We start from the raw sequence: 9,841 nt of genomic DNA, 5'->3' as shown, positions 1-9,841 counted from the left end.
TAGCAGGTAGATGACTGTGTGTACACTTGTGCTCCCAGTGCTTCTGTTTTAACTGCAATCCCTTTTCCCTGAGCAGTGCTCGGTTGCTGACAGCAGGACCAGTTGGTGATGCTGGGCAGTACTGTTATGGCAGGACTCCTGACTGCATAACTCCTGCGTGGAGTCTCATATGTTGACTCTGCCAAACAGGCAGGAATTTTTAAAGCTATATTAATACCCTCCCAAGTTCTACCAAAGCATTTGCAGAGGATGTGTGGGGTTATATGTATGGCAAAGCTCACTAGCCAAGGAGGGAATCCAGCAGTCTTATCTTGAAAGTGGTCTTGCATACAGATTTTCTGATGGCCACCTACCAAACAGTACTCTTTGCACCTACACTGTGTCCTTCATGCAGAGCACCTCATAATGTTTCACAACAAGTGTCAATTAAAACTGAAGAAAAGGATGTTTTTAAGGAAGGGTTTACAGAAGGGAGTTGACTTAGAGTGATGAGGGAGGAAAGAAATTACAGTTACAGGAGTAGCAGAAATAAAAGTGCAACTTCGAACTGAAAATGAGGTTCAAGATCAACAGGATCTCTGTTTAAGAATAATAAATAGGTTCCTTAAAGGAAAAAAATGTGATTTATGGATGTTAGAGGCTCTTATACCCTGCTGCTAATGTGGCATCACATTTTGCACAAAGTATAGACACAAATGTTTCTGTTTATGACTATAATACGGGCTCTTGTGTACAGAAAGAAGGCTGCTTATAGTTATTAGACATCAGAAAACCTCAAAAACATTAATTTGTGAATTTATTTACTTAGAAAATAAGTCAGTGTCCCCTGTGTTACATCACCGGTCCATAGATGCATATCTCCCTTATCTTGAGCTTCCTTACATTTATTAACCACAACAAAAAAATCGCTAAGTAGAGAGGCATGCCAGATAAGATTTTCCCAGCATGTTTATAGTATCAATTTAGGTTATGAAATCTATCTTCATCATCTGCCTTACCTACACACATGGAAAATGTTTCTCCTGCATGAGGAAGGAGAAGCATTGAAAGATGAGTGCATGCACGCACACGCAAGTGGTTTCTTAAAGATTCTAATCAATCATTGCTGCTGCTTTTCCTGTGCTCCTCCATGGTAATAAGAGCTACCATATTGCTTTCGTTGTGTTAGCTCAGTGCATTTAGACATTCAAATGCATCATTCTTTCATAAAATATGAGTAAGCAAAAGTACATCTGAGATAATAGCCCTGGAAATATGGGTAGGAATTCTTCACTTCCCGTGCAGATTTTCTACTGGATGCCATACTGTTACTTTGCTGACATTGGAATTTATTCCACAGTTTCATCATGCAGGGTTCAGAGCCTGCTTTTTAGCTTCCTGTCTTTACGCAGGTCTGCCTCCTAATGGTTCAGATCACAGATAATTGTTGCTCCCACCACCTCTGTCTGTGGCAGCTTTGAAACTGTTATCTTCTTTGTCTTTTAAATATGGGGCATTTTTGTCAGTTAAAGACCACATGTGAATAAAAGTGAAACAGAAGAATAAAATAATTGATTTAATAAGTAAATTATTGATCCTTTAAGTAGTGTAAGAGCATAAAGGAAAGATATTGTATTTAAACAATCTATGTTATAATCCATAAGAAAGCCATGAGTTTCAGAAGAAATTGCACAAATGTCAGAACCTCCCACAAGCAGAAAAGAATGGAAACACTGTAAGAGTAATTACATTTGTTAACCTTCTGGAGAAGGTTGTTTCCAAGTGTCTTCACTTCTGTGAAAGTTCCTGTGTTGGGAGAACCATGAATGAAAATTCTTTCGTTGTTGGTTAGACAAGTGCAACAAAACAAACGCTGTAACGTGAGGGGGGTGGGTGGGGTTTTTTTTGTATGTCCAAATCCACCTGACCCTGCAAAGACTGCTGCTTGCCAGTATGTGCGTTCAATGTCAGTAAAAATGGCAGATCGCTAAATGTAAATGTTGCAAGTGATGACCCTGCTTGCAATGGTTAACATGGAAAAGAAAAAAAGCAGAGATCAGTAGTCGAGCTCTAAGAGAAATACTTCAGTTCCTTCATTTCACCATCCTAAAAGCAATAGATCTTTCAAGAAGGTGCCTGTAGGCACTGTGTAACTTTGCAGAGTTTATTCTGACTGCTGCAAAATCTTCCCTATCATTTCCTTTGAACTGGAGCATCTGTATGCAATTGGCAATGCAGAGTTACATATAAAATATCAATTAATATGTACAAATTTCTAGACTTGTTAGAAGAAATGGTATGTTCTTTAAGTACAATATTCAACCAAAGTTGCGAATTGTGTGATCCAGTTGCACACAGAATACTAGGTGCTGTATCAATGTATTTCCATCATATAATTTGAACCTGCAAAACACAGTTCAACTCTGATGTCAGCTGGGACTTCAGTGAGATGGTGACCACTTCTGCCAGCTCATAATTTGATCTTACAGAGATGAAAATTGTTGTTAGCCAAGAAGCTGGAATTTCTTTAAGAAATTGGGCTACTGTTGCCGTGTATGGTGAATTTAGAGCTAACAGAAATGTTAATAAGGTTTCTTTGTGATGGAGGTTTTTAGCAATGTAGGCAGAGACAGAAAACATCAAATTATTTTCCTTGTAGGAAGCCCTTGAGTATGCTGTTAGCATCAAATGCTAACAACATTTAGTCATTAGTGACCTGCTCAGTGCTTGAGTCGGTGACCTGAAGGAGACAGACCTATTACCAATCCACTGAAATAATCTTGTCTGCACTTAGAGTAAATTTTCATCTCTGGTACATTAAGAAAAATCACTGCTGCGTGGCCATCAAACTCATACTTCTGCTTGCATGATGGTCTATGATGACTGTGTCTCAGCTTGTAAAATGAAGTATCGGCAAGCTCACACCAGCTATTGAGAATTCATTTTCTCAGACTGCCTTGCCTGCTGGCGTAGCGGTGCACACGTTGATGCCCACCACAGACAGACCTGTTCAAATCTTATCAATTTTGCAATTGCCTCACCCTCTAGTGGCTTGTCTGGGAAACAAGATGTAAATGATGGTTAAATTTGAGTGTTGGTACTTAAATTCCAGGATGCCGTTCCCTGTACTTTCAGCTGACAACTATGGTGTGAATGCACTTGCAAACTACAGTGTAGTATCTAACTAATTTTGGTCTGCCTAAAATTCAGATGCTGTCCACTACTCTGGAGATGTTGATTACAGGGGATGTCAGGTAGGATAGGCTTTTCCAATGGTTTTCACTGTTTATATAAGCCAGCCAGAACAGTGTGTATGGCAGTCTGAAAGGGTGCTAGTTTGATATTATTCATATCTAACATAAAATCTTTTTAAGTATATATCTGAGTCTTCTGTTGTTGAAATTGAATTTTATTCTCAGAGAAGCCTATAAGGTATGTGGTTAAGTGACAGTGTCAACATGAAGCAGCGCACTTAGTTTATTAGACACTTGCGCAGCTTCCTTATTTTATTTCAGCTCTTGTCTCTTCATGCTGATAGAAAAATATTTTCCTTAGAAGCTTTTGAGGTCCTTTTTGTTTATTTGTAAGATCTATATGGACATCTGAATAGTGATACATCAAAAGCATGTGCGTAGACAGGGTATTGACTCTTGACTGCTGCAGACCATCTTGGCGTTCAAAATTTTATGCTGGAGGCTTTTGTACCTACAATGGATAGGGAGGTATCATTTAATACCTGATGGCAGGTGAAGATAAAGTAGTTGGTGTAGTTACAGAGATTTGGAAATACAGATCTATTTTATGCTGATAGTTGTTTTTGCCAGAAACATAGATCATGTGACAACTTTGTTGAAAATACACTGCTGGTGGTACAAGCAAAATTGAGGCTAGTATAATATAGCAATTCATTTATGATATATTATTTGTTTCAGCTTTGTTCCACTACAGCTTTTGCATTATCTGTTTAGGTAGTGGTTTTTCAGGGTATCAGGAGTGGGTCAACTGAACAAATTTAATGTGTTAAACCTCATTGTCCCGCACACAAGAAAATCTCAAATTGTTCAGATTTTGACAGCAAATCCTTCACTATGAACAGAATGGTACCAAATTTCAGGCGGTTGAAGTTATTGCAGTACTGCTTTCCCCAAAATACCGTAACTGATTTTCTTTATACGTTTCTATTGCTGCTTTTGGTCAATTCAGGACACTGTTGTTGATTGCTCCTTAACTTTAACAGTAGAGGTTTTTAGGAAAATAAACACAGAGATATTAAAGCCCAGAGTCAAAATGTGGAAAGGTTGAAAAGTTGGGCATTATTTCCAGATAAAAAACATCATGAGTATTGCTAGATTCTCTACTCTTTCTTCCACTGTCCATCTCCTCACAGATAATGCTGGGATAGTCTTTTGCACTAATCAGCATAAACAAAAAGTGTTTCAACTTTCTACCAGGAGCTATTAATGAAAGTCAGAGGTTTGTTCTACCTCTGTTGAGAATTGCTGCAAGGGAGCAATGGAGAAACATTCATTAAAATGAGCAACTACCTGTAGCAACATAAAGCATAGGCAAGAATTGTTCTGTATTGAGAAGGCAACTATGTTTGAAATATTAGCATTCAGCATTCAACACTTTTGTATACTGTGTCAAAGGTCTGAGCCTTAGCTGTCAGGACGTCTGTGTATGAATCAGCCAGTGTGGAATTATTTGATTTTAAAATTCATTTTACATAGATGTATCTCTTCTGAAAGGATTTTTTATAGAACTATCATAGAGTCATAGAATCATTAAGGTTGGAAAAGACATCTAATATCATCAAGTCCAACCATCAGCCCAACACCACCATGCCTCCTAAACCATGCCCTGAAGTGCTGCGTCCACACGTTTTTTGAACACCTCCAGGGACGGTGACTCCACCACCTCTCTAGGCAGCCTCTTCCAGTGCCTGACCGCCCTTTCAGTGAAGAAGTTTTTCCTGTTATCCAATCTAAACCTCCCCAATGCAACTTTAGGCTATTTCCTCTCATCCTGTCGCTTGTTACTTGGGAGAAGATATCAAGACCCAGCTCACTACAACCTCCTTTCAGGTAGTTGTAGAGAGCGATAAGGTCTCCCCTCAGCCTCCTCTTCTCCAGGCTAAACAACCCCAATTCCCTCAGCCGCTCCCCAGAAGACTTGTTCTCTAGACCCTTCACCAACTTTGTTGCCCTTCTCTGGACACGCTCCAGCACCTCGATGTCCTTCTTGTCCTGAGGCGCCCAAAACTGAACACAGTACTCGAGGTGTGGCCTCACCAGTGCTGAGTACAGGGGCACTGTCACCTCCCTGCTCCTGCTGGCCACACTCTTCCTGATACAAGCCAGGATGCTGTTGGCCTTCTTGGCCACCTGGGCACACTGCTGGCTCATGTTCAGGTGGCTGTCAGCCAGTATCCCCAGGCCCTTTTCCTCCAGGCAGCTCTCCAGCCACTCCTCCCCAAGCCTGTAGCATTGCCTGGGGTTGTTGTGACCCAAGTGCAGGACCCGGCACTTGGCCTTGTTGAATCTCATACCGTTGGCTCCGGCCCAACAATCCAGCCTGTCCACGTCCCTCTGTAGGGCCTTCCTGCCCTCCAGCAGATCAACACTTCCACCCAGCTCGGTGTCATCTGCAAACTTACTGAGGGTGCACTCGATCCCCTCATCCAGACCATCAGTGAAGATATTGAACAGGACCAGCCCCCAACACTGAGCCCTGAGAACACCACTCGTGACTGGCCGCCAACTGGATTTGTCTCCTATTCACCACCACTCTCTGGGCTGGGCTGTCCAGCCAGTTTTTTACCCAGTGAAGAGCACACCCATCCAAGCCATGAACTGCCAGCTTCTCTAGGAGGATGCTGTGGGAGACATTGTCAAAGGCTTTACTAATGTCTGGTAGACAACATCCACCACCCTTCCCTCATCCGCTAGGCGGGTCACCTGGTCATAGAAGGACATCACGCTGGTCAGGCAGGACCTGCCTTTCATGAAGCCATGCTGATTGGGTCTGATCCCCTGCTTGTCCTGCACCTGCCTGGTGAGCTCACTCAGGATGAACTACTCCATAACCTTCCTCAGTACCGAGGTCAGGCTGCCAGGCCTGTAGCTCCCTGGATCCTCCTTCCAGCCCTTCTTGTAGATAGGCATGACATTGGCAAGCCTCCAGTCGCCTGGGACCTCCCCTGTTACCCAGGACTGCTGATAAATGACGGACAGAGGCTTGGCTACCTCCTCTGCCAGCTCCCTCAGTACTTGCGGGTGGATTCCATCTGGCCCCATAGACTTGTGAGTGTCCAGGTGGCTCAGCAGGTTGTAAACTGCTTCTTCCTGGATTGTGAGGGGTTTATTCTGCTCACGGTTCCTACCTTCCAGCTCAGGGGACTGAATACCCCTGGGATAAGTGGCCTGATGGTTGAAGACTGAGACAAAGAAGGCATTTAGTACCTCAGCCTTTTCCTCATTCTCGGTGGCAGTATTTCCCCCTGTGTCCAATGGATGATGGAGATTCTCCTTGGCTTTCTTTTTTTTTTGTTAATGTATTTGTAAAAACATTTTTTGTTATCCCTTACAGCAGTGGCCAGATTGTGTTCTAGCTGGGTTTTTGACTTTCTAATTTTCTCTCCACATGGCCTAACAAGGTCCCTGTACTCTTCTTGAGTTGCCTGCCCCTTCCTCCAAAAGTGGTAATCTCTCTTTTCTTTTTTCCTAAGTCTCAGCAAAAGCTCCCTGTTCAACCAGGCTTGTCATCTTCCCCGTCAGTTTGTCTTAATGGCACATGGGAACAGCCTGCTCCTGCATATTTAAGACTTCCTTCCTGAAGAAAGCCCAGCCTTCCTGGACCTGTTTGCTCTTCAGGACTGCCTCCCAAGGGACTCCCCCAACCAGTGCCCTGAACAGACCAAAGTCTGCCCTCCAGAAGTCCATGGTAGTGGTTTTGCTGACCCCTTTTCTTACTTTGCCAAGAATCGAGAACTCTATGATAACACGGTCACTAAGCCCAAGATGGCCTCTGACTACCACATATCCCACCAGTTATTCTCTGTTTGTGAACAGCAGGTCAAGTGAGACACCTCCCCTGGTAGGCTCACTTAGCAGCTGTATCAGGAAGTTATCTTCCACACATTACAGGAAGCTCCTAGACTGTTTCCTCTCTGCTGTGTTGTATTTCCAGCAGACATCTGGTAAATTGAAGTCCCCCCCGAGAACAAGGGCAACCAATTGTGAGACTTCTGCCACCCACTTTTGAAAGATTCATCTACCTCTTCATCCTGGTTGGGTGGTCTATAACAGACTCCTAGCAGGATATCTGCCTTGTTGGCCTTCCCCCTCATCCTAACCCATAAGCACTTGACCTTATCGTCACAATTGCTAGGCTCTATACAATTGAAACACTCCCTAACATGCAGAGCCACCCACCGCATCTCCTTCCTTGCCTATCCTTCTGAAGAGCTTACAGCCATCCATTGCAGCATTGCAATAGTAGAGTCATCCCACCATGTCTCTGTGATGGCAACTAAGTCATAGCTATGCTGCTGCACAGTGGCTTCCAGCTCCTGCTGTTTATTGCCCATGCAGCATGCGTTGGCGTAGATGCACTTGAGCTGGGCTATTGATTTCACCCCCAACCCTGGCACACCACCCCTAGGCTTCTCTCTGGTGGACCTGGCTATGTGCTCTTCCCCCTTCGAACCTAGTTTAGACCCCTCTCGATGAGCCCCGCCAACTCATTTTCAAGAATCCTTTTCCCCCTTCGAGATAGCTGAATGCCATCTGCCACCAGCAGGCCCAGTGCTGTGTAATCATTCCCATGATCAAAAAAACCAAAATTCCAGCGATGGTACAAATTAGGTTGTGAAATGAGTTGCCATGTGTTCTCGTATGGCAGATCATGATAGCTGTAAATGAGACGAGAATTTTCAAAACCAGTAAGTGATGCTAGAAGAGAAGCAGGGGAGGAAATGTCTTAATCTCAGGGGATTGCTATTTAGATTAGGGTAGTTGCCTTCTGCCTTTGGCACGAGTTGAAGACCATAAGTGCCCTAAAAGTGAGATGTGTGTTTAGGGTTTGGGGTTTTTTATTTCTTGTGGTAACAAGACCTTCCCTGAATGATTCAGGTGCTTTCCCAAGCTCTGATGATATACTGTGTCTCCTTGCGTCACAAATTCAAATGCAGTACAAATAGAGTAATTATTCTGTCTCTAAAGAACTTGATTAATCTTCCTGTCTGCACACAGCAAAAGAACTGCTCCAACTCAGCTTTGTGTATATTATTACAGCAGAAGACATATATAGTTTATTTGGGCATAGGGAAACCCCATTATGAAAAATGTACAAGTGATTGGAATTGGTGGGTCATAAATTTTGGATGGAATTAAGTTATCCACAGGTAGAATTCCTTGGAAATCCTGTCTTTTTAAGGGTGGCTTCTGTATGAGGGTGTGTGAAAGGGTGTTGACTGGCAGATCTCATTTACTCCAGCCAGTCTAACTACATCAGACAGGCAAGAGGAAAAGAAAAAAAAAGGCAAGGGAGTAAGTTGTTGGTGAGGGCAACTTGCTCCAGGAAGCAAAACTGCAGTGGTAGCGCTGGTTGAGAGGTGACACAAGAGAATTTGCAGATTCAGGAGGAGGGAACATGGAGGAGATGCGGAAACCTGTGGTAGTTGATACAGGTTTGTCGGAGCCAAAGCGGGACCTAAATCAGACAAATCTGCCTGAAAGGGTGTGAGGAGGAAGGCAGGCAGAGGGTGGTTGAATTCACTGGAAGGAAGATGGGGAGGTCAAATGCTTAAAGGAGAGAGAAAGAAGGAAAGAAGGGAGAGGAATGAAGGATGGAGGGAGGGAGAGAGGAAGGAAGGAGCAAGAGCTTGGAAGGGAGGGAAGAAGCAGCTACAGTAAAGAAGGAAGAAAACATTTTACAGCCAACTTGGGAAAAATAGTGTTGTAGGGTAAAGGGAGAGGTTGAAAGGTGCTTTGTTTGATGACATAGTACATTTGATAAATTTATTTGGGATTTTATACAAATTTCTTTGATTTAACAACACTGAAAAAACTATCAAATACTTTGAAAACATCTCAAGTATGTTTTATGATTGGCTTTTTAGCACTGATTTCAATACCATTACTTAGGACTCTGACACTTGTTGATGAGAAGTTCTGTTACATCTTATGGCTGTGGAATCTGTTGTATTTTCTAATTTTTTTTTTCACCAATGTGAAATTTTATAGTTAGAACTTGCTATTCACTAATGTTGCAGTATAATAGCCTCATCACTGAACCCCCTGTTTTCTCTCGTGGCACAAAAGTGGTAATAAGACAAAAACAAGGCTAGATTTTCAGAAGACCTTGTGACTCAATGACTGTTAGGCATATTCATCGATATGCTCTTTGGAAAATTTAGCATATTGTGCTAAAACAGACCTTAAGGCATTAGAAACTGGAATATTGCTTGCCTTGGTTTTCCAAGAAGGGCATAGAAAATTTGGGTATTACTTGAAAGTGATTATAACTGTCTTTTTAAACTGAATTCTAATTTCGGAAGATGGGAAATACTACATCTTTGGGTAACATCATTGTATTAGAAGTTGTTCTAAAGATTTTTCTAAGTAGCTACTAAATTACTGAGACTAATTCAGTATTCAGGGAAATGAATTGCTACTGAAAATACTAATATATGCTGATGTAAGTTCTTTACTTAATAAGCCAGATTCTGCTTACACTTACAGGGGAGGCTGTAGTTCAGATAGTTTATGATGTGCTCCATTTTTTTACACTATCAGCTGGATTTTTAAAAGAGGCTCAACGGTTTCACAGTTCAGCATGTAACCTGTATTTACTTGCCTGC

This window comes from Phalacrocorax carbo, chromosome 3, assembly GCF_963921805.1.
Source record: "Phalacrocorax carbo chromosome 3, bPhaCar2.1, whole genome shotgun sequence".
Taxonomy (NCBI): domain Eukaryota; kingdom Metazoa; phylum Chordata; class Aves; order Suliformes; family Phalacrocoracidae; genus Phalacrocorax; species Phalacrocorax carbo.
This window is presented reverse-complemented; position numbering follows the sequence as displayed.